Source organism: Bos indicus, chromosome 6 (genome assembly GCF_029378745.1).
Source record: "Bos indicus isolate NIAB-ARS_2022 breed Sahiwal x Tharparkar chromosome 6, NIAB-ARS_B.indTharparkar_mat_pri_1.0, whole genome shotgun sequence".
Classification (NCBI taxonomy): Eukaryota; Metazoa; Chordata; class Mammalia; order Artiodactyla; family Bovidae; genus Bos; species Bos indicus.
The window spans coordinates 98,545,089-98,571,216 of NC_091765.1; the positions used below are offsets into that span (position 1 = coordinate 98,545,089).

Genomic DNA, 26,128 nt, shown 5'->3' on the forward strand with positions numbered 1-26,128 from the left:
GTGCCACAAGAATTAAGTCATTAACCACTTAGTTGCTGATTTTCAACATACCCTGAAAGGAGTTCAGGGTGGAAATTAGGAATGAAGCTCCCTGTGATCTAGGGAACACTGGCAGAACAGGCCTTCAGAGAGTTAGATATTTTTGAGACAAGATTTTATGAGCCCAGTCTCTCATATCTTCTCATATCTAGAAAAGAACGAAAATCATTAACAGAGACAACTGCTCCATGTGACTTGCAGCAACCTTCTGCCAAAATGCATGCTTGATGGCACGTGTCCCCTTCACTAAAATCAGTCAGAGCTATCTGAGAAGCTGTCTCTCGGGCTATAGATCTCATTTGCCCCAAATAAAACTTAACTCACACCTGCCTGTTAATGAGTCCAAGCTCACTTTGCTCTCAGCACAACAGGCCAATAAATGCAAGGGATGAGATGTTGAGGCAAGGAATGCGACTTTATTGGGAAAGCTGACTGACCGAGAAGATAGTCGACTAATGTCTTAAAATAACCATCTTGTCAGGGTCTGGATGTGTTTCTTTTATAGAACAGAAGGGGAGGATTTGCAGAACTAAAGTAAAAAGGCAAATAGTCTGACTCATGGAGTCAGCTTTTAGGAATTTATCCAAGAGGGGTTGTAAACCCTTCTTCCCTTCCAGCTTTATCGGATAGGCAGTTTCTGGCCTAAGGCTCATTCTTATAGGTTGGGCCTTTACTGGCCTTGCAGGGGTTCCTTTGTCTCATTAAGGGTCTACTGCCCGTAGGATATGGCTGGGAATAGGACCTCGTGGCTGGTCTGTCTTAGTCAGAGTCAAGATAAAAGCCTGCTTGGGGCCTCCTGACCTGAGTATGGCCCCAGGGGAGCTCAGAAGATCTCTTCTAAGGACGTGGGTAGGACACTGAGACACAACTAGAAAGGCATGCAAAATCCACCGTTGTTTAAATTGGCAAGTGAAATGCCCAGTAAAATAATCGAGTGCAAGGCTTTCCATCGACACCAGTCACAGTACAGCTTTAGGAGGAGAGAGGTCCAGTGTGAAAAATTAAGACAAAGTACAGTGGCTCCTGTATCAATTAAGTAATCAATTTTCTTTTCTGCTATGGGAGTCAAGGACTACCCAGGGATCCTTGATGGAGATTAGCATCTCACTGAAGGGAGCCGCCAGAATCCCCAGGGCCACGCCAGTTGTCCAGCGTGGCCATCTCAGGAGCCAAAGTCCCCCTTCCCCTTCAGGAATGGGGGCAGTCCCTCTTCCAGTGACCTGTTTGTTTGCTATCTGGGCATAGCCCGGGGTGGGGAGGTTCTTTCTGGCAGTCTTGGGCACAGTGGCCAGTTGACTTGCATTTGTAGCATTTCCTCTTGTTGGTCTTATTTCCAGATGAATGGTTGAACTTTCTTGGCCCCCCTGAGGTCACAAAGCATGACTGACACCAACAGCTATCAGTTTTGCACAAGCCCTGGCCTGTCTTTTCTCACGTTGGGTTCTCTCTTTCTCCTGAGCTTGGTCTTGATTATTAAATACCCGAAAGGCCACATCTGGGAGCTGGGGCATGGGCATTTGTGGGCCAAGTTGTAATTTTTGGAGTTTCTGCCTAATATGAGGGGTGGACTGGCTAAGTGGGAATACTGTCAGGAGGAGGATGTGCTAGGTTTCCACCCTGAAAGATCAGAGAGCTTAGAAGGGGATCATCTAAAGTGTTGGGAGAGTCTTCTGGTTCTCCAGGTTTTAAAATACAGGAGCTACATAGGGTGGGATTTTGGTAAAGGACTCTGAAAGCCTGAATATAGGGAATCTCAATCCACTTCCTCATCTGGCAGCAATAAAGATCCAATTGCAGAAGGTTATTATAATTTAGAGACCCATTTTCAGGCCATTTTTCTCCATCTCCCAACTTAAACAAAGTCTGGGCACTGCTACAGTAGAATTTAAGTTTCTCCTTTAACCCTTCAGTTTTAAAGAATTTCCAGTTCTTAAGGATACACTCCAGAGATGTTTTTTCTGACTTGGAGGGGGATCCTCCCATGTTGAGTAACTTGCAACTGAAAACAAGACAGTGCTCCTAGAATGGAATCCATCAACCCGGAAGCCTTTACCAGGAGGTTTTAACCTGAAGGGGTGCAGGGCGTCCCCTAAATTCTCTTTGGACCTAATGGGATTTCAAGCATCCTCTTCTCTCCCATTGATTTCTGACCAGATATCTCTGCCCTCTGCGATACCACCATGTGCAGGACACCCCACCCAGCAGTTAGAGAAGGGCTTTCACGCTAAGTGTAAACCGTTGCGAGGACTTTCCTTAAGAGGGATCCCTTTTCTGTAGAGCTTACGTCCTACGATAAGTCTTTCCACGCTGGGTGTATTCCTCGTGACTGAGCATCTACAAAGCTTATGATTCGGGCTTCTGGGTGGCAGCCAGTCTAATAGGCTGTCCCTAGCAGAATGAGTAGGCTACCAAGGCCTGGAGTGAAGGGGTCCAGTAGACGCAAAGGAAAAACTTGGGGGAATTGGAGTTGAGCGCCTTGGAAGATGGCACGGGGCCCAAGGTTTGAGGCCCAGCAGGCAGAGACGTTCTCAGAGTAGATTTCTGGGCATTGAGTGAGGTGAGAGACTAGACAACAGAAGAACCCCGAAATCCTTTGCTCTGCCTTCCTGGCAGCTGAGATAGAATTAAGAATCATCTGATGATTTTGTCTGACACAGACAGCACAGAGTGTGACAGTGGCTGGGATGCAGCTTAGGAATGATATCCAAGAAATCCTTCCCTAGAAGAAGGATATTATAAGAAGGAGATAAGGAGTGAGAAAGAGAACTTGTTGTGGGAGGAAAGTGGGAAAGGAAACTGTAGTGGAGGGTTTCACACAGGACAGTGAGAGAGGGACACTGAGAGCAAGAGAGAGACAGAACTTTTGGGCTCCTGCTCAGTTGGAAATTGCGTTTCCACCTTGTCCCAGAGGACAGCAACAACTATCACCCAAGAATTATTTGATTCTTGAAAAGAAAGTGAAGGGGAGATGAGAGAAAGAAGGCAGGAGTAGAAGTCAGGGGCCGTAAGTGACAGCTGGGCGAAGCCCGTGGTTTACCTTGACTTTCCAAATTCCCGAGTTGCCATACCAGATCTGATCTCAGGGGGCCTCAGTCTGCAGCAGCTTGAAGTGGGGTTTGGGCTCACTGGCCAGAGATTGAGTCTGGGTCACAGCGATGAGAGCACCAGATCCTAACCACTAAACCTGTGGTCAGTGACAAGACCCTGGCTTCCTGGCTTTGCAAAAAAGAATTCCCTCAAAGACAGAAAGTAGTGAAGCAAATGAAGTGTTTATTAGGAGGGACAGAGCACAGTACGTGTGGGTAGACTCATGGGGGGACTCAGAGAGAGAGAGTCACTGAGTTTTGCCCTCGTGGCAGTCTGAACAGTTTTATGTGGCATTTCTTCTGGGTTTCCTTGGCCAATCATTTTGGTTTGCCTTGTTCACGGTCTATATTTGGTATACCACAGGATCCTTCCATGTGTGTGCGTGCATCTCTTAGCCGAGACGGATTCTACCGAAAAGGCAAAAGGGTAGAGCATCCCTTGGCATCATTAGCCTTTGACCACCAGGGGACCTTTCTGTGCATGTGTGGTTGGGGAAGTCTCCTGATTTTGATAACAAGAAATACATGGTCTGGGCAGGGCCCAGAGTCCTCCCTTAATTGTCCTGCTATTGTTGTCTTGGAGTTTCAGTCTACAGGAGGTCTTCTGACTTCAAGAATGAGAAATACGTGTTCTGGGCAGGGCCTAGCCTCCTCCCTTAACTTTTGTCATGGGGTTTCTGTCCACAGAGAATGAATTTTACCCTGAGATTTACCCTGGGGGCAGGGGGGTTCCATCTACACCCTGCCTCAATTTCATGGATAGAGGGATCTCACATTTTAAAAAATTTATTTATTACTTTTAGTTGCACTGGATCTTCTTTGCTGCGTGGGCTTTCTCTTGTATAAGTTCTAGGAGAGGCAGCAGAGGATGAGATGGTTAGATAGCATCACAGACTCAGTGGACACGAATTTGAACAAACTCTGGGAGACAGATAGCTTTCCAAGTGGCGCTAGTGGTAAAGAATCTGCCTGCCAAGGCAGCAGATGCCAGAGACCTGGGCTCGATCTCTGGGTTGGGAAGATCCCCTGGAGAAGGAAATGGCAACCCACTCCAGTATTCTTGCCTGAAAAAATTCCATGGACAGAGGAGCCTGGAGTGTTGCAGCCCATGGCGTCACTGAGTTGGACACGAGTTAGCAACTCAACAACAGGTTCCAGAGGGCATGGGCTTCAGTAGTTGTGGCTCACGGGCTCTAGAGGGCTTCAGAGCACAGGCTCAGAAGCTGTGGGGCATGGTTCCAGCTGCTCCACCACATGTGGAATCTTCCCGGACCAGGGATCAAACCCGTGTTCCCTACATTGGCAGGAGGATTCTTCTCTAATATGTCACCAGGGAAGACCATCTGAAGCAAGGTCCTGATGCGACAGCCCACCAGTCTTCACTCCTGGGGGGAGGGGAGGTTACCAGTTGTAGGTGGGATTGAGATCAGGGTGGCTCACCGGTTGTCAGGGAAAGCAGCAGAAGAGCACAGCCATTCACTGCCCCTTTGATAAGTTCTCAGGGTGGAGATGTTCTGATCTAACAGCTAAAACAATTACTAGCTGGGGTTGGTGGCAAGGACGCAGGCATCTCCTGATTCGGAAGGTCGGTCATCTGAGTAGAATGTAGGTGACACAGGCACTGGTCAAGCAGAGGGTGAACAGAGAAGCAAGAGTACAGTCATCTTGGGGAGCCTGCCCATACAGGGCAATTCAGCTCCATTCTGGCACTGCCACCTGTAAGCAGTGTCAGATTCCATGTATTTCAGGCTCAGTCCCACAGGACTGCCCTCCCTCTCCTACTTCAGATATCCATTGTACATCCACGTGGTTACCTGTACTTCTTTTTAAAGCATTTCTTTCATTTATTCATTTTTAAATGTTTTGGTTGTACAGGGTCTTCATCACTGCACGTGGGCTTTCTCAGGTTGCAACAAGCGGAGGTTACTCTTCATTGGGGTGCACGGCTTCTTATTGCGATGGCTTCCCTTTTTGAGGAGCACAGGCTCTAGGCACACAGGCTTCAGTAGTTTTGCAGCACATGGGCTCAGTAGTTGCTGCTCAAGGGCTACAGCGCCTGGGCTCAGTAGTTGTAGCACATCCCACAGCATGTGGAATCTTCCAAGACCAGGGGTCAAACACATGTGCCCCTGCATTGGCAGGCAGACTTTCAATCCAGTGAGCCACCAGGGAAGTCCTCACCTGTGCTTCTGACCAGGTAGATCAGAGGTTCCCATGCTCCCCTCTTCATTTCCATTAATTTGCAAAAGTGGCCCACAGAACTCAGGAAAACAGTTTATATGGGCTTGCCTGGTGCCTCAGAGGTTAAAGTGTCTGCCTGCAATGCGGGAGACCAGGGTTCGATCCCAGGGTCAGGAAGATCCCCTGGAGAAGGAAGTGGCAACCCACTCCAGGATTCTTGCCTGGAGAATCCCATGGAGTGAGGAGCCTGGTAGGCTACAGTCCACGGGGTTACAAAGAGTCGGACATGACTGAGCTACTTCACTTTCACTTTCTATTGATATATTACAAAGGGTATTAAAGGATACAGATGGACAATCAGATGAAAAGATATCTAAGGGGAGCTTCAGAGTCTGTGGAGTTTGGGGTGCGTCACTCTCCCAGCACACAAACCCCAAAACTCTCTGAACTCTGTCCTTTTGGGATTTTATGGAGGCTTCATTGCATAGGCGTGATTGATGAAATCATTGGCCATTGGTGATTGAACTCAGTCTCCAAACCCTTCTCCCCTCCCTGCCTCACAGTCTGGGAGGTGGGGCTGAACATTCCACCCCTAGTAAATCCTAAAGGAAATCAACCCCGAATATTCATTAGAAGAACTGATGCTGAAGCTGAAACTCCAATACTTTGGCCACTTGATGTGAAGAGCCAACTCATTGGAAAAGACCCTGATGCTGGGTAAGATTGAAGGCAGGAGGAGAAGGGGGTGGCAGAGGATGATATGGTTGGATGGCATCGCCAACTCAATGAACATGAGTTTGAGCAAACTCCAGGAGACAGGAGACAGTGAATGACAGGGAAGTCTGGTGTGCTGCAGTCCACGGGGCTGCAAAGAGTTGGACACGACTGAGCAGCTGAACAACAACAATCACAGGTTGCTTCCCCTGGCAACCAGCCCCCATCCTCAACGGTTTTCCAAAAGTCGCTTCATTAGCATAAACTCTATAGTTGAGAGGAGCTTGTTATGAATAACAAGACACCTTTACCACTTTTTATCACTTAATAAATTCCATAGATTTTAGGAGCTCTGTACCCTGAACAGGAATGAAAGTAAAATATGTATAAATCACAATATCACAGTCAAAAGTCAAAGTGTTAGTCACTCAGTTGTGTCTGACTTTTTGTGACCCCATGGACAGTAGCATACTAGGCTCCTCTGTCCATGGGATTCTCTAGGCAAGAACACTGGAGTGGGTTCCTGCCGGGAGCCAGCACGGGAGTCCCCACTCATAACAAGGTTATGTGGGAGAGTTCTGGTGGGCAAGGCGAGCCAGAACTCGAGGGGTGCCCCTCTGGGCCTGCCTGAGCGTCTACTCCAAAACCAGAGTCTGTCTGTTTTACTGCTTCATGACTTTCACCAACTCCTCCGACAGTCACGGAGGGGGGCTATCCCCATCGCCTTTTCTCTGAAGGAAATCAACTTAGAACTCTGGCTAATTAGCCTCTTGGGCATAATAGGAGTGTTTAAATCCAAACCCCCCAGATGGTTCTCTAACTTGCCTGACAGGTTTACCCGGACTCCTACAGCTACGCATATGATTGTTTACAGTCTCCCAACTGTGAGAGGCACGGGAAGCTTAAGATATTCAAATAGTATAGAGCCTCTGGGGGAATTAGAAATTGTCAGAATAGAACTAGTAGAAGATTTCATTGTTGAGCCAATGCTTGCTGCCAAGTTTCCACATCCCCTGTATTGTATCTTTGGAAGTGTATTAATTAATATAGTTGGTATGTAGAAAAAATAAGCAGTGGCCTTGGTGTTAACAACTTTAGACCCTTAAGGTAATAAATTCTTTCCTTCGTTGTAAACCCATTGCACCTTTGCCCTATAGGAATGCAATTTTATCTAACACCTTCGGAGGATGGCGCCAAACTTTAAAATAATTACTCTTAGAGAAAATAAGTCTTATGGTTGACAAACCTTTGTCGGAGTCATAAAATGTTAACAGGCCTTCTGGCCAGCAGATGATGTAAATCACCTAAACCATTTGTATAAGATAAGTTTGCAGAAAAGAAACCCTGGTTTCGATAAGGATCAAAGACTGCTGACTTTGCATGATTTCACACCCCCTATTATCCTCTATGTGCAACTTAGGGTATAAAAGCCCCTGTTGAAAATAAAGTTTCGGGCCTTGCTCACCGAAGCTTGGTCTCCCCGTGTCGTTCTTTCTTGTTTCCTTTTCCTCCTTTTCTCTTCTGTTCTTCCTTCACGCCAAAATAATTGGAGCGCGGGGGTCCTCTGGGACCACTTATTTGCCTGGGCTTCTAAGACCCAATCGAGAAGGTGCCTAAGGTGGGGCACCTTCCGCTATTTGAGAGGGTGCCTGCAGCCTCTGTGGTCAGAGCAAGTTTGGTGTCACGAACTTTATTGATTTCCCGCGTAAACCAGTTATTATTGAGCATCTAATAAATCCCTGCTTTGCTATTCTAATCGCCAACGCTGTCCTCCTGAGGGAATCCCTGGATCCCACTGGGGCTGGACCCCAGGAGTTTCCCTATCCCTTCTCCTGGGGATCTTCCCAACCCAGGGCTCAAACCCAGGTCTCCCACATTGCAGACAGATTCTTTAACATCTGAGCCACCAGGGAAATCCAAGAATGCTGGAGTGGGTAGCCTATCCCTTCTCCAGGGATATAACAGTAATCCTCTCCAATCTTCCTGCATCCAAGCTGATCCTTCAGTTGAAATTTACCTGAAGCCTTGTTAGGGGGCAAGCAAAGATAGAGTGCCCAAGCAAAACTTATTATAAAGTACATTTTGTCCTAATTTCTCTCCATCCTAAGAGGCAGTGTGGGGGTAATTAAACATTGATTTGAATAAAAAAAACATTTTTTTAATGTGAACCATTTTTAAACCATTTTATCAAATTTGTCACAGTATTGTTTCTGTTTCATGTTTTGGGTTTTGGTCACCAGGCATATGGGATCTTAGCTCCCCAACCAGTGATCTCTCTTGCACCCCCTGCATTGGAAGGTAAAGTCCTAACCATTGGACTGCCAGGAAAGTCCCTGATTTGATTTGGAGTGAGAATGTGCTGTGCTGTGCTTAGTCACTCAGTCATGTCTGGCTCTTTGCGACCCCATGGACTGTAGCCTGCTAGGCTCTTCTGTCCATGGAATTCTCCAGGCCAGAATACTGGAGTGGGTAGCCTTTCCCTTCTCCAGGGGATCTTCCCAACCCAGAAATCGAACTGGGGTCTCCTGCAATGCAGAAAGATTCTTTACCAGCTGAGCTACCAGGGAATATCTGGGAGTGAGAATATCTTTGTTCAAATTCTGTTTTTCTAAATTGTAATCTTGGACTAGTCATTGATAGGCCTAGTCATTTAAATTTCCTCCTACTCATCTGTGAAGTGAAAGTGGTTTCTCGCCTATCCACCTTATGTGCTCATTGAGAGTATTAAATAAGATAAAGTCCAAGGATGAATTTAATGAACAATTAAATTTAATGAACAACTAAAATTAAGATAAAATTAAGATAAAGTCCAAGGATGAATTTAATGAACAACTTAAAAAAATCAGACTTGTATAAAGGGAGTGGCTAAAATGTACAAAAATGCAGCAAGGAAATTTCTTTTGATCATTTCCACAAATAATTCTTGGCAAAAGTATCAGTTAATATTTACTGAGATGCCACCCTATATCAGGCACTATACTAGACTCACACTGTCTACTTCATGTTATAACAGCCCCGGCTAAGTACGAACTATTACCTTTACTGAGTTGATGAGGAAATGGAGGCTCTGAGACTTTAAGTAAATTGTGAAATTCAAACCCTTCTCTGGCTCACTCCACAGGCCCTGTTTCTCCCTTTGCTCTCAGCTAAAAAGCCTGCTCCTTCAGAGCACTGACTGCATTGTGGCATTGTCCTTGGTTTGTTGTGATCTCCTTGAGAGCTGGAACCCTCTCTTCCCATTGATTCCTTTATCATCACACCCAGTGTTAGGCTCATAGAAGGTACTTTTCATTGTCTTCTTGAATTAAGTACTTATTATATGCTTAATTCACTCACAGCGTGCTAGACACTGAGATGTAATACATTTCCACTTCAGAATCAGGACAAAAGAAAAACACTAAAATTGAAAATACAGTGCTTCCTGATACTCAGGCAATATGATTATACTATTTGCTTTCTTGTATTGCTTTCCTCATAGGGCAGTTTCAAAAACAAGCCAATTACCTCAGTTGTTCTATATTACTTTTTCTATTTCTTGAGTTCACTGGTTTCTTCTCTAGATTTCACTGCTCAGTCATGTGTGGGTGAGCTGGATAGTTGGGTAGTGCCCATAAACAAAAAAAGGAGAGCAGTACATGACACAGGGCAACACCTTGGATATTTATCCACACAGGGACAGTGTATCAGCAATGATTCAAACATGCCTAAATCTACCCAGGCTTCATCGTCAGTTCAGCTCAGTTGTTCAGTTGTGTCCAACTCTTTGTGACCCCATAGACTGTAGCATGCCAAGCTTCTCTGTCCATCACCAACTCCCGGAGCTTGCTCAAACTCATGTCCTTCGAGTTGGTAATGCCCTCCAACCATCTCATCCTCTGTCGTCCCCTTCTCCTCCTGCCTTCAATCCTTCCCAGCATCAGGGTCTTTTCCAATGAGTCCCCTCTTTGCATCAGGTGGCCAAAGTATTGGAGTTTCAGCTTCAGCATCAGTCTTTCCAATGAATATTCGGATTGATTTCCTTTAGGATTGACTGGCTTGATCTCCTTGTAGTCCAAGGGACTCTCAAGAGTCTTCTCCAATACAGTTCAGAAGCATCAGTTCTTTGGTGCTCAGCTTTCCTTATGGTCCAACTCTCACATCCATACATTACTACTGGAAAAGCCACAGCTTTGACTAGATGGACCTCTGTCTGCAAAGTAATGTCTCTGCTTTTTAATATACTGTCTATGTTGGTCATAGCTTTTCTTCCAAGGAGTAGGCATCTTTTAATTTCATGGCTGCAGTCATCATCTGCAGTGATTTTGAAGCCCAGGAAGAGAAAGTCTGTCTCTGTTTTTCTTGTTTCCCCATCTATTTGCCACGAGGTGATGGGACCAGATGCCATGATCTTAGTTTTTTGAATGTTGAGTTTTAAGCCAGGTTTTTCACTCTCCTCTTTCACTTTCATCAAGAGGCTCTTTAGTTCTTCTTCACTTTCTGCCATAAAGGTGGTGTCATCTGCATATCTGAGGTTATTGATATTTCTCCCTGCAATCTTGATTCCAGCTTGTGCTTTATCCAGCCCAGCATTTAGCGTGATATACTCTGCATATAAGTTAAATAAGCAGAGTGACAGTATACAGCCCCGACATATTCCTTTCCCAGTTTGGAACCAGTCCACTGTTCCATGTCCGGTTCTAACTCTTGCTTCTTGACCTGTATACAGATTTTTCAGGAGGCAGGTAAGGTGGTCTGGTATTTCCATCTCTTTAAGATTGTTGTAATCCACACAGTCAAAGGCTTTGGCGTAATCAATAAAGCAGAAGTAGATGTTTTTCTGGAACTTTCTTACTTTTCCTATGATCCAGTGGAGCTAATTATAAATCAGCCAGATCTATCATTATAAATTGTCCTTTGAGTCCTAGCAACAGCCTCATGTGAAGAATACTCAGTGTTTTTGGATGAGGATAAAATGAGTTTATTTTTATTTTATTTTTTAGACAGAAGAAGCTTTAAATGTTCTTCTAAATGTTCATACCTGTTAGACATTTCTACCATTAGAAATAGCTCTAGGTCTTTCCCTTTCCATTGGTGAGTGCAGTATACAAACATATATTTTTCTAAACTTTAATTAAATGATTATAGTTATACAGTAAGAAGGCTTCCCAGGTGACTCAGTGATAAAGAACATGCCTGCCAACGCAGGAGACATAAGAGACGTGGGTGCAATCCCTGGGTCGGGAAGAGCCTCTGGAGGAGGGCATGGAAACCCACTCCAGTATTCTTGCCTGGAGAATCCCAAGAACAGAAAAGCCTGGCGGGGCTACAGTCCATGGGGTCACACAGAGTTGGACACGACTGAAGCGACTTAGCACAGTCGCTTAGAACTTAGAAATGGGCAGTAACTCTGTCAAAGTTCAAGACAAGCACTTAGGAAGCCACCAAGGCAACAAACAACAGCTTTACACACACACGCACACACACACACACACACACACACGCACACACACGCACACACACACAGAAATGTGTGTGTATGTTGTTATTCGTTGTTTATTTGCTAAGTCGTGTTCAGCTTTTCATGACCCCGTGGATTATAGTCCACCAGGCTCCTCTGTCCATGGGATTCTCCAGGCAAGAGTACTGGAGTGGGTTATCATTTCCTCCTCCAGGGGATCTTTTCTACCCAAGGATCAAAACCCCCACATCGCCTGCATTGGCAGGTGAATTCTTTACTGCTGAGCCACCAGGGAAGTTTGTGCATATGTATGAATACATAAATATTTCCTAGCCCTCTCTGTTGAGAGGACCTAGAGGCAAAAACAGCCCACTGTCAATGAATGTATTTTGTGCCCAAATCTTGGTTTATCAATGCCATTTTCCAATTAAAAAAAAAAAAAAGAGCCTGAGTTCATTGGAGAAATGGCTGATTCCAGGACTGGGGCAGGTAAAGTACAAGATAAGCCTGGAACATCTTGTGGAATCACAAGGTGAAAAAGTTCAAAATTGGACTAGAGACAGGGCCTCAGAGCCAAACTGATGGCTCTTCCAATAGCTAAATCTGGGACAGTATGAGTAACCAAACAATGTCAATATTGGATTATAACTTATAGGCAAAGTTATACTATACAAAGTTATAGTATAGTATAGTATAGTATAGTATAGTATACTATATTATACTGAGGTGTTGCTAGTGCTAAAAATAAAAACCTGCCTAACAATAAGAGATGGCTGATTCAATCCCTGGGTTGGGAAGGTTCCCTGAAGGAGGAAATGGTAAATCACTCCAGTATTTTTGCCTGGAAAATCCCATGAACAGAGAAGCCTGGAGGGCTACAGTCCATAGGGTTGCAAAGAGTCGAACATGACTGAAGCAACTTAGCAGACATGCAAGTACTGATAAAAATAAAAGAATAAATTTTAAAATGAGGGAGAAGGGATAGTGCTTTCTTTTGGTAGATTTCCTATTAATTAATAAAGATGGAGTGATGGAAATATAAGATTATCATTTGGCAAATGCTACAGTAATAACTGGGGCTTCCCTGGAAGCTCAGGTGGTAAAGAGTCTGCCTGCAATGCAGGAGAACCCCATTCGATTCCTGGGCCTGGAAGTTCCCCTGGAGAAGGGATAGGATACCCACTCCAGTATTCTTGGGCTTCCCTGATGGCTCAGATCCACCTGTAATGTGGGAGACCTGGGTTTGATCCCTGGTTTGGGAAAACCCCCTGGTGGAGGGCCTGACAACCCACTCCAGCGTTCTGGCCTGGAGAATTCCCATGGATGGAGGAGCCTGGCAAGCTACAGTCCATGGGGTCACAGAGTCAGACACGACTGAGCAACTAAGCGCAGCAACAGTAATAACTGTTATAGGCAAGCCTCAAGGATAGATACTAATTCTAGACTTCGGAAGTATGATGAGAAACAACACATTTACATGGTCTCAAAGTATCACCCCACAGGCTGCTGACTAATTACAAAGGGAAAAATAGCAACTCTCCAATGGATAAGCTGGCAGACACTATCTTAGTCAAGTGACCAAAGTTGGTAATTGTCAGTAATGGGACATACTGATGTGTTCCAGAAAGTGGAGACAATGCTATGACTGGGTATATTAATAAATCTTATCTATGGAGTAGGGGTGACTAGAGCATGTCTCACCATGCAACAGATAAAGAAACCGCAATCACTCATATTATTCAAGAAAGGGAAGTGTTGGTATTTTATGGCTCGGATAATGTTTAAAGTTCATCTGTGTTCAAATTTGATTATGGAGTGCTAGTATTTTTATTTGATCCCTCAGGGTCTTAGCTGATGTTGATGCTCTGTGAAATTGTTCATGTGCTAGAGGAGAGCATCAGGACCCAGCGTGAAGGACAATATGGATGGACCTTAAAGGCATTAAGTGAAAGTCGCTCGGTCGTGTCCAACCCTTTGCGACCCTATGGTATACAATCCATGGAATTCTCCAGGCCAGAATACTGGAGTGGGCAGCCTTTCCCTTCTCCAGGGGATCTTCCCAACCCAGGGATCAAACCCAGGTCTCCCGCATTGCAGGCGGATTTTTTACCAACTGAGCTATCATTACACTAAGTGAAATAAGTCAGACAGAGCAAGACACACACAGTAGGATCTTGCTTATACCTGGGATCTAAAATAAGCAAACCAAACTACGGATATGGAGAGCAGGTCGGGGGTTGTCAGGGGTAAGGGGTGGGGTGTGGGTGAAATGGGTGGAGTAACAACAAGCTATACTATCTAGCGGTATAAATTTGCAGTTGTAAAAAAAGTAAGTCTTGGGAGGTGATATCGGAGAAAGGCAATGGCACCCCACTCCAGTACTCTTGCCTGGAAAATCCATGGACGGAGGAGCCTGGTGGGCTGCAGTCCATGGGGTCGCTAGGAGTCGGACATGACTGAGCGACTTCACTTTCACTTTTCACTTTCATGCATTGGAGAAGGAAATGGCAACCCACTCCAGTGTTCTTGCCTGGAGAATCCCAGGGACGGGGGAGCCTGGTGGGCTGCCGTCTATGGGGTCGCACAGAGTCGGACACGACTGAAGTGACTTAGCAGCAGCAGCAGCAGCAGGGAGGTGATGTACAGCATGGTGACTATCATTACTAACATGTATTGCATATTTCAAAGTTTCTAAGAGAATAAGTCTTAAAAGTTCTCATCTCAAGAAAAAAACTTGTTAACTGTGTGGTGATGGATGTTAATGATTTACTGTGATCATCATTTCACAGCATGTACACATGTCAAATCATTATGTTGTACACGTGAAACTAATATAATGTTATATGTCAATTATATCTCCAAACCACCCCTCCAGAAACCCAACATCCTGGTGTGAGTGCCCGGCCAGCTCACAGCTCACCAAAGTCTAGCTCAAGTGGTCAAGTTCCAAGTGGCAGGAGTTGCTTTCTCTTTCTCAGGATGTGAGTGGGACAACTGATAACACTTGGATAAGATAGATCCATAGGTTAATTAGTTGATAGTAGTTTGCCAACATCAATTTCCTGGTTTTGATATTTATACTATGGTTTGTAAAATATTAACTGGGAAAGCCAGGTGAGGGCTGTATGGGGACTCTGTGTTATTTTAAAAATATTTTATTGAGATATCTTTTACATTCATTTTACATATAATAGAGTAGCCAGTGGTATTTTTTTTGGCTGCCCTGTGGAGCATGCGGGATCCTAGTTCCCCCACCAGGGATTGAACTTGCACACCCTGTCCCCCTCATCCCCACCACAGTGGAAATGCAGAGTCTTAGCCACTGGACTGATCGTTTTGCATACTATAGAATTCACTCATTCAAAATGGATATAGTTCAGTGAGTTTAGCCTATTTATAGTTGCACAACCACCGCCATAATCTAACTGTGAAATATGTTAGCACACATCCTCTAAAGAAAACCCCACACATCAGTTACTTCCCTTTCCTCTTGCCTCCTCCACCTCCAAACAACATCTACTGTGCTTTTTGTCTCTATTGCTTTGCTTGTTCTAGTCATTTCATATAAATGGAATCAGAGGATATATGATCTTTTGTGACTGATGCCTTTAGTTAGCATAATGTTTTCAAGGTCCAGTCTTGCCACAACATGTATTAGCATTTTTTTTAAACTGTTGAATAATATTCCATTATGTGGATAGACCATTTTGTGTTTATCCATTCATCAGTGAATGGATATGGAGGTTGTTTCTACTTTTTTGTTACTATGAATAATGCTCCTATTACCATCTGCCTACCACACAGGTTTTTGTGGGGACATGTATTTTCATTTCTCTTGGGCATATCTGGAAGTAGAATTGCTGGGTCAAAATGCTAACTTATGTTTAGCATTTTGGAAAGTAGCTATGCTCACCACTCTACCATCAAAGCCACATTTAGCGTTTCCAACTACTTCAAACTATTTTCCAGAATGGTTGGGTTTTGTTTGCAGTTTCTGTCATCGTGGCCAACATTTGTTATTGCTTGTCTTTCTATGTGTTACTTTGCAATACTTTTCATAAGTCTAAAATTATTTCCAAAAATAAAAAACAGAATATGAAAAAAGGAAAGCCCCCATGGGACTTAGAGCGAAAAATACAAAAGCAATATATCACAAAAGCTGTAAAAAAAAATACATATTCCCAAATCCTAGTAGTATATGGTTTAAATATAGCTGTAATATTTCTGAACTCTGGTTGCTTTTCCCCCTTATAATTCTTAGGAACCGTCCTAAAGAATTTCTTTTTTTTTTTTTTTGTATAAAGCACTATAAAATGCATTCAGAAGAGGTGAAGTTTATTTAAAATTTATTAGGTTTGTATTTTTTATATATATTAAGGTGGCTTTTTATTTTGGTTTTTGATTTTTTTCAATGTGCCATAATGACTCTTTACTGCTTTTTTACAATAAAAGATTCTAACCACTGTGGATCTCTCAGGAAACTTCTTGTGAAAGAAGTTTCTAGCAAGTGAACAAAAAGCAGGAAGGGGTTTGGGGGGCGGGGCGTGTGTTATTTGTGGGTCTCTTTGTGTAGGGAGGAGGTGTCTGTCTTCAAGGGCAGGTTCATCAGGCGAGTGAACGAAGTGAACTTGCCTCTCTGCCTGGGCTCTGGCTCCCTTGCGGGGAGGAGGATCAAGGGGGGCCGTGACAAGGGCAGGACAGAGTGTGTGCCGAGGGGTAGGTCCGCGTTAGGCTGAACCAAGTTATCAAATCATCACTGCCCAGCAACAGTCCCGGCTTTGCCCTTTAGGGCTGAGAACTCGATCGCCTGTCTTTCCAGTGCCCGTGGGAGGTGTGGTCTCCGCGGGGAGGCAAGGCGGGGCGGAGGGCCGGGTGGAGTTCTCCCCTGGGTGACTGCTCGCCTCTCAGGATGGAGAGTGCCAAGTGGCGTGCCGTGTTCACAAGGCACCCACATTCGGCTTTCCAGGATGTGGGTTGTGCATCCGCCTTTCTCCTCTGCTGGGGCCCGACCATGACCTTTTTGCGCCGGGGGCAGCCAACGGGGGAACCGGAGGGCAGGGTCAGAGGCGATCAGGGCCAGGCTGGCTCCAGGCGGCTGTGCCATCGGGGCTGTGGGGAGGGTATCGAGGCCAGGACCCGGGCTGGTCCCTGTCCCGGAGACAGAGATTGGGGCCCCTCCCTCGTGGCCCCCTCGCTCTGTCTGCAGGAGTCCGAAGCCTCACCAGGCATTTATAATACATTTTTAAAAGTTTTCATCAGATGAATGGACTGATCAGCTCACTTCTGATCAAGAAATAAGAGAGACAGAAATATCACCAGCAACCTATTTCTGGCCCTGCTGACTTTAGCACCCCTTAAGCAGGCTTCCCAATTGGTAAAGAACCTGCCTGCCAATACAGGAGACCCAGATTTGATCCCTAGGTAAGGAAGATCCCCTGGTGGAGGGCATGGCAACCCACTGCAGTATTCTTGCCTGGAGAATCCCATGGACTGAAGAGCCAGGCAGGCTATGGCCCATGGGGTGGCAAAGAGTCATACATGACTGAAGCGACTTAGCACAGCACACACACAGGCTGGCCTCATATTCTACTACCTGCACACATGTCCATTGTTTTTTTTAAATGACAAGAAGCAACCACAGCTTTCAAAACAAACTCCTGTGGATTCATGACAAAGAAAGTAAACAAACTGCTGCTGATACTGCTACTGTTGCTGCTAAGTCGCTTCAGTCGTGTCCGACTCTGGGCGACCCCATAGACGGCAGCCGACCAGGCTTCCTGGTCCCTGGGATTCTCCAGGCAAGAACACTGGAGTAGGTTGCCATTGCCTTCTCCAATGCATGAAAGTGAAAAGTGAAAGTGAAGTCGCTCATTCGTGTCCCACCCTTAGCGACCCCATGGACTGCAGCCCACCAGGCTCCTCTGTCCATGGATTTTCCAGGCAAGAGTACTGGAGTGGAGTACTGGAGTTGGGTGCCATTGCCTTCTCCAACAAACTGCAGTCATGCCATTTCTGTTGCGCACCTTTTTTTGGACAATAATTGTCTTGATTTTAGGAAAAGGAAGCTCCTAATCCTGCATGTAAGCTCTGCCAGGGCAGGGAATATTTGTGAGCTTTGTCCGCTGAGGTATCTCCAAAGCTCAGCGGAGGGCCTGGCTCACAGTAGGTGCCCATTAGCACACCTGGCACTAGTCTCAGAGTGTTGTCCTGGCTACAGCTGGAGTGCATCAGACACAGCCTAGCGCTCATCCTGGAAACCACTCAAGAAGTGGCAGTTCTCTCCCGAACTCCTTAGACTGCCAGGCAGCCCACATTCCAAACCACAGTACAAACCGTCCTTTTGAGTGACGGCTTCCCGTTTCTGGGGCCTGGGAAAGAAATGCAGGAAATGCTTTTTTTTTTTTTTTTAAAGTATGTTTGAACTTTCTTTTACCTTTCCTTTTCATCTTCAAATATCAGAACAAAACAACCAGGAAAGGCTATACAAAATGTTGCACATTTTCTCTCTTCAGCACAGAGAACCAAGCGGAAAATGGGGTTGTCACTAGGTTACTGGTTGATAGATATTTTTAACTACCTTTGTAATTTTGTACATTGTCTTAAAAAAGCTTTACTTTACAATTAGCAGTTATTCCTTTTATAATCAAAGCAAGAAATACCCATTTTGGAAACAAAAAGAAAATGCAGTGACCAAAAAATAATGTATAGGTTTGTACCGATTATCCTATAGCTGTCTGAATGTTTTTGTCCTTAGGCCCTAGCCAATGCCTGGAAACAGTTGGCATTCATGAATTTCATGAAATTCAGGAATGAATGAATGAATTGATATGCTTCTCATGATCTCTCTCAGGAAAAACATGTTTGTTTGTTTGTTTGTTTGACTGTCTCATGCTCAGTTGCTTCTGAATCTTTGTGACCTTGTGGACTGTAGCCCACCAGGCTCCTCTGTCTATGGAATTTTCCAGGTAAAAATACTGGAGTGGGTGACCATTTTCTCCTCCAAGGGATCATCCCAACCCAGGGATTGAACCTGCATCTCCTTCTTTGCAGGTGGATTCTTTACCACTGAGCCATGGGGAAAACTTATGCTGTGATTTTTAATATAATTATATGAATATTTAATTATAATTTTCTTAAGATTTCAGAATAAAAACTTGCCTGCAATTATCTAGCCATCCTTTCCTTTCCTTGACTGTCTTCACTCAGTATATACTACATGTGTTTGTGTATTCAGATCGGCTGCTGTTAACCCTGAAAACAGAGACTGGAGCATCCTCTGAGTGCTTTTGAAGTCCACCAATGGTAATCTGAATATTTTGTAGCCAGCAGCTGTGTGCTGACTGCCATTTAGTTTGTTGGAAAGTTTACATCCTCAGTGTAGGAGCCTAAACAGTTTTTAGTCCCAAAGTCAAAGCTCTGGTTGGTTTCTGTTTCTTTCACTTCTTTTGACTTCCTCTTTTGAATGTGAAAAATGGTGGGGCCCCAGGTGCACCTGTGGACTTTAGCACAGAGAACCAAGCAGAGAGTGGGGGGCCCCAGGAGGTTTCAAATTTCATTTCTTGGGAAGGTTTCCTATAGCAGTGGGGAAGCTTGTTCCATCCAGCCTGGCCCAGAGCAAACAGCAGTAAGAACCAGCATCCCAGACTTCTTTTTTGACCAGTGTAGCTTATTCTGAAAAAGATCTTGCATCTTCTCACATGAGAGTTCTTACTCAAGTACTTACTCAACTCTCTGATAGTCATCAAGTGGGAGAGGAAACAAACACACTTGCTTCTCTGAGGCTTAAATAGCATTTCACAACTCTAAGGATCCTTTGCTGCTGCTGCTGCTAAGTTGCTTCAGTCGTGTCTGACTCTGTGCGACCCCATATACGGCAGCCCACCAGGCTCCCCCGTCCCTGGGATTCTCCAGGCAAGAACACTGGGGTGGGTTGCCATTTCCTTCTCCAGTGCATGAAAGTGAAAAGTGAAAGTGAAGTCGCTCAGTCGTGTCCCACCCTTAGCGACCCCATGGACTGCAGCCTACCAGGCTCCTCCATCCATGGGATTTGCCAGACAAGAGTAAGTACTGGAGTGGCTTGCCGTTGCCTTCTCCGCTAGGGATCCTTTAGGTTGCAATAAAATATAAAAGAAAAACAAACACAAAACATCCAAACAACTGCAAATCTCGTTGCTTCAGCCATTAAGTCCCTGACAGTGTTTAACTGTAACCCCTCAAGGTTAAAGATCAACAGCAGGAGTTGAGGGCAAGATAACAAAAGACAACTTCCCCGAAATCACTTTAGTGCTTGGCAATGTTTCTAAGTATTTCTGGGACCTTGTCTATAAGCCTGTATCCTCCGTTCGGAGAGGTTGTTTATGATGTAGATTCCTGAGCACTGTCTCCGGAGGTTGTGATTTAGGTGGGCTGGGCTGGGGTCCAAGAATCTGACTGAGAACCCCCAGGCCTGCTGCCCCATCTGCCATAGGGTGCTGTTATGTAGAGTAACATAGCCCTTCTGCATAGACCCACCTTGGTGAGAATCCAAAAAAAAAATGCCTTCCTCTTCTCCAGGCAGATGCAGTCATGCCAGAGCCTCCAGCTGGTCAAGGAGCACAGGCTGAACTAGCCCCGCTCACCCCTGGGCTGCGTGCCCGTGCATCTCAGGAGAATGGAGCATCAGTTATTTTACTGCGGACGCTTTGTAACCCACATCTCTGGGCGTTTTTATTTCTCTTCTGTTAAGAATAACTGTAGGACTTCCCTGGTGGTCCAGTGGTTAAGAATCCACCTGTCAATGTAGGGGACCTGGGTTTGATCCATGGTCCAGGAAGATTCCACATGCCAAGGGGCAGCTAAGCCCATGTGGCAACCATGGAAGCCCGCACACCCTAGAGCTCCTCAAGAGAAGCCACTGGAATGAGAAGCTCGTGTACCACGACTAGAGGGTAGCCCCTGCTTGCCACAACTAGAGAAAACCTGTGCAGCAACAAAGACCCAGCCCAGCCATAAATAAGTAAAAATTAAAAAAATAAAAAGAATAACTGCCAATATAGGGTTTCCTGGTGGTCTGATGGTTAAGAATCTGCCTTCCAATGCAAGTAACCCATGTTTGATCCCTGGTCAAGAAACTAAGATCCCACGTGCCGTGGGGCAAAATAAGTGTGTGGGCCACAACTAAAGAAGTACGTGCTCTGCAGCTACTGAGCCCATGCGCTCCACACACAAGTCCATGCTCCACACCACAAGGAAGAGCCCGTGTGCTGCAGTGAAGACCCAGCAGAGCTGAAAACAAAAACCAAGAATGCCTGCAGATCAAACCCACCTTAGGGAACACTACTGGGTGCCCAATGTGTGAAGCGTCTGTGTTTGATTTAGCGGGGGTTCAAGAGAGTCTGTAGTTCCCTCTCCATGGTCGGCAACTCTGCCCATCACTGAGTGAGTACACGGTTGTTGCATTTCTTGGCAACTTTGATCCCACAGAGCAGAGTGAGTGATGAAAGAGTTGACGGGGGCCACTCAGGAAAAAAGGTAGCATGGAGGCAGGAGGAATTGAAATGAGGATCTTGGTGGAGAGGCTTGGAAGAGAGACTGGGACTCTTTTCTTCAGAAGACTCCTTTCATGGGATGACCTCAATGGCCAGAAACCTTGCAGGATTTGGTTCACCATTTAAATACCCTCATTTCACTCATTAATAGTCACAATTAATCTTATACCTGTCTTTCCAGTCTTGGAACACATCATCTTTCTAAGAACAGCCCCTTATCTTGAAAAGGATAGCCCCTTATCTTTCTAATAGTATTAATATACTATATTAATTGCATTGATATTAAACAATATATCACTTCAATTTTCCTCTTCTTTCTGGTGTTTATCCATGTTAAATTTTTTTTTTTAATTTTGATGGAAGCATTTTCATCTCATAACTTCTCATCTTGAAAGCTCACAAATGTATAGTGAGAAATGGTCTCTTTCTTTACACATATAAATAAAGCACTAGAATTTAAGTTTGAAGCATTCTAGTCTGTTTTCCTTACTTTCTTACCAAAAATTCACATTCAAGGATTCTCAGGATTTATTCTCATTCGTTCATTATTCTCACGATTTAGCTAAATCTGCAAAATTTCGTCTTCTGTTTTCAAGCAGAATAGTTTCAAAACCCAAGTTTCAAAAACCAAGCAAAATATTTACAAAATACAAAGGCAGTAGACCACACAAGCAAACATACCTATGTGTGAAATAAACAGTGAAATTCATGACCCCGTTATAGACACAATGCCTAATATATGTTTCCTGCCGAAAGCAGTAGTTGATGATTCAAGACTACCTTATGAAAAATGTGGCATCTCACACATCCTTGGCACATGTTGAATATGACTCAATTTACCACAGTTAAAACAATTAGACAAGAAACCATTGGTCCTTCTGCTGAACCTCAAATAAAAGCATTTCTCTATATGTGAGAAATAGAAACAAGGAAATCAAATACTTTTAAAGAGAACTTTCTTTTTTAAGTGCTGAGATAAGTTTTAAAGAAATCCTTCATTTCAAAGTACTTACAGTTAAGAAATAGGTTCTGGGCAGCTGTGTCTTGTGGCTTAGAGAATCTCACTAGAAGTGAAAGACGCAGGAAAGAAGTGTATTCAATTGCAGTTTGTTTTAGTCAAAGTACATATTCAGCGGTTTTTATTGGCCAATGAAATCCAGGCAGAAGAATTTTCAGAGTATGTTTCTTTTTCCTAGAAACCGAAACTAAAAAAAAAAAAAAGTGTTCCTTCTCCTACCTTTTATCACCTTTTTAAGGTGAAAACAGATTTGATTCATTATATAATTTGATTGATTTTACCTGCCTGGCAGACCTTAGCAATTTTTAAATTTTACCCTTTAACTCAATAAATAAGATTTAGTGTGTATTTATTGCCATTTTTAAACTGGGGAGCTTCGGTAGTATTAAGAGAAAACAAGCTATCGGGAATTCTGTATCTAATCAGACACTGCTTTTTTTCTTCTGCCTCTTTGCACTCATTTGTTTTCCCTTGTTGTTGTTGTTATTTAGTTGCTAAGTCATGTCTGACTCTTTGCAACCCCATGAACTGTATAGCCCATCAGGCTCCTCTGTCCATGGGATTTCCCGGGCAAGAATACCGGAGTGGATTACCATTTCCTCTCCCAGGGGATCTTCCCCATCCAGGGATCAAAACTGTGTCTCCTGCATTGGCGGGCGGGTTCTTTACCAATGAGCCATATGGGAACACTTTAGGCACTGTACTAAATGGTTTTTTTTTTTTTTTTAAGTATTTATTTATTTTGGATTTGGCTGCATTGGGTCTTTGCTGTCACATGTGGGATCTTTAGTTGTGGTATGTGTCAGCTTAAAAAGATGCACAACGTGAGAGTTGCTAGTTAAGTTTTCTTTGGGGCAAAGTGAAGACTGCATCCCAGGAGACAGCGCTTCAGATAGTGCTGAGAAGCTGTTCCACTGTGATGGGGGGACAGTAGGTATACATGTGGTTTTGGTGAAGGGGGAGTTCATTCAATCAGGCAAAAGTTTTTGCCTGATTTGCAAAAGTTTTCTGCTAGTCACAAGGAGCTGATGTCCCCCATGAAGGGATTTAGTGCTTTTCTAGAGACGAGGAGATGCAAGGATTGGGCTCGGAAAATCAGTTCCCGAAAATATTTAACTCTCTGAAGACCTGTTCTGCCAGTTTTCCCAGAACACAGAGTGCCCCATTCCTGAATTACCTTCAGGGCGTGTGGCAGGTCAAGAGCTGAAGCAGCACAGAAATCAGTTCCCGCAGAAGTGAAGTGAAGTGAAAGTCGCTCAGTCATGTTCAACTCTTTGTGAGCCCATGGACACATGGAATTCTCCAGGCCAGAATACTGGAGTGGGTAGCCTTTCCCTTCTCCAGGGCACTTTCCCAACCCAGGGATCGAACCCAGGTCTCCAGCATTGTGGGCAGATTCTTTACCAGCTGAGCCACACGGAATCCTGCAGAGGCAGCTGGCAAATGACCACTTGCAGTTGATACACGTGAACTTTTAGTTGCAGCGTGTGGGTCTAGTTCCCTGATTAGGGATCAACCCGGGGCCCCCGGCACTGAGAGCACAGAGTGCTGGCCACTGGACCCCCAGGGAGGTCCTCTAAATGCTTTTAATGTGTTGATGTATTGGATTTTCCTCACAATTCTGTATGTAAAATTGTACGGCGGCTCAGTGGTGAAGAATCCACCTGCAATGCAGGAGATGCAGGAGATGCAGGTTCAATCCCTGGCTTGGGAAGAACCCCTGGAGGAGGAAATGGCAACTCACTCCGGTATTCTTGCCTGGAGAATCCCATAAACAGAGGAGCCTGGTGGGCTACCATCCATGGGGTCCCAAAGAGTTGGACATGGCTGAGCGGCTGAACACACACACAATTCTGTGGGGTAGGTATGACTGTCACCTCCATTTAACTGTCAAGGAAACTGAGTCACAGCAATGTTAAGTGGCTAGAAGGTGACAGCTAGGAATTGGCTGACGCGGGACTCTAGTCTTTGTCTGCTGAGGTCTACACCGCATCCCGCCCCCCGTTTTCACCTTACAGTCTGCTCTAGGGAGAGAGATCTGACACTCCATACAACCTCAGAGGGAGTGAAAAGACTAGCCACTCTCATTTCTGAAAGGCTTATATTATGAATCAGAAATCAAAATGTTATTATTTCAAAAAGAAGAAGCTCAAGTGTAAAAAAAATGTTATATAGAAATTGGATGTGATGTAGTAAAAGGAGCCATTGTTTGTAGCTGAGCTGATGCGGAATAAAATCCTTGTTGTGCACCTTGATAGCTGTGAGGCCTCTGGAAGTCAACTCAAAACGTAAACTTTGGTTTCCTTACCTCTAAAATTAGAAGACTAGCCTTTTGGGCCAACATCTTAGCAAGGTGGCAGAGGTAGCATCTGCTCTTTCAGCTTCACTATGCCACTCAAAGATGACAAGAAGAAGAAAAATGCTGGAAAGTCGGCCAAGAAAGACAAAGACCCCATGAACAAACCAGGGGCCAGGCCAAAAAGAAGTCTGAAGGCAGAGTTTGTGACAAGCTCAATAACCTAGTCTTGTTTGACAAAGCAACATACGACCAACTCTGTAGAGAATGTCTCAACTATTGGGTTGGCTAACTGGAGAAGTGCCTCGTTTCCCATGTCTTTCATGACTTTGGCTTGTTTGAAGAGTATTTGTGTGGAATTAACCTCTTCTTCAAGGAGCCCTAGGTTCTTTCACTGGAGAATGGTATTTAGAAAAGATCTGTTTTAGGCAAGCTCATGGCTGTTGGATCCTCATTGCTTTTAGGGTCCTTTAGTAAAGAGAAGAGACATATGTATGTTTACTTATACACATGAATGAATATGTATACATATACATCCATCCATCATTATCGATCAAAACCATGACTTCATACTGATACTTCTAATTCTAATCCAATTCCATGAGGTTTAATTCTAGCTTTCCTCCTTGTCTTATTTTAAGTTCTTTTTCAGACAATGAAAAAGTGAGCTCTTGGTTTCTACAATATATTTACTTATTTGTTCACTCCTATTATGTACACAGGATGCTTTCAGAATTGCTAACCCATACTTCTGTGAGCAACCAATGTACCAACTAGACTATAGTTGTGTACGGTTCTTTTGTTTTTAGCTTTATAGGATCAGGTCAATGCACTGTTTTCCAAAGTTACTTAGGTTATTTCTTTTCTTTCCTGTCCACTTTGATGTGGCTACTCGGAAAAGGGTTAATCCCATTTCATCTCTGCTGTCCTATTCCCATCCCCCTCCCACCTTCTTTGCCTGCCCATCCCCTGTAGGTAACCAGTCTCTTTAGTTTCTGGTTTACCTTTGTTCATTTATGTTGTACTCACATGGAGAGGAACTGACATCTAGCACAGAGCTACAACTCTGAACAATTTTGTGAACATACCAAAAATCACTGAACTGAATTCGTTCTTAAAAAGAAAACAGTTGGAGCTATGTTCTGTACTGAATGCCACTTTCTAATCAGCATCTGGAATAATTGGAGCTACCGTTCATAGCAAGCAGAGGGCCAGTTTCTTTTGAAACTGTAATTCATATTCTTCTAGCCAGAAAATTGGCCACTATATAAAAAATTTCATAGAAAAATTGAGCAGTTTCAGATGTGAATGAGGGCAAAGCATTTCTCTTTCTCAGGGTTTTCTCAGGGCATGTGTAAATGAATCTTGGTTTCCTTTGCTTTACTCTGGGCTCATTGTTATAAACATTGTTCGAAATCGTGGCAGCTCTCCAGGAGCAGCCATATCTTATCCTAAAAAGACAGCTGCCAAAGATTCTTTTGGTTCACGAGTTCTTGTTTTTTGGTTATAGCGTACAAAGGATTAAGCTTCCTGTGGAGAGAAGACTAAGAGTTTGTGACCTCTGACCGAAGAGGAACTGGCTGGCACAGTTAGTACAGCACGGAGAGGGGTCCAGCTCACATAATGATTGCTTTCCTGCGGAAGGAAAATGAACAAAGACCAGATGATTCGCAACACACTTGTTAAAGGAAAAGAAGAATTTATGTTTTAAAAATCAAAATAGGTTTTTATTATTAAAAATTTTTTTTAATTTTAATTTTTTTAACACCTAAAACAATTTTGTATTGGGATATAGCCAATTAACAATGTTGTGGTCGTTTCAAGTGAACA

The 26,128-nt window shown here is 44.2% G+C and overlaps 1 protein-coding gene across 1 annotated transcript in view; it reads right to left on the reverse strand.

Moving 5' to 3' along the window:
* The window catches only part of LOC109560635 (placenta associated 8), a 34,890-nt gene extending 12,735 nt beyond the window's left edge, over positions 1-22,155 (reverse strand). The window contains exon 1 of the mRNA XM_019963024.2: positions 21,998-22,155. The gene's annotated coding sequence lies outside the window, so the exon portion shown is untranslated. The remainder of the gene's footprint in view (positions 1-21,997) is intronic.
* Between the last annotated feature and the right edge of the window lie 3,973 nt (positions 22,156-26,128).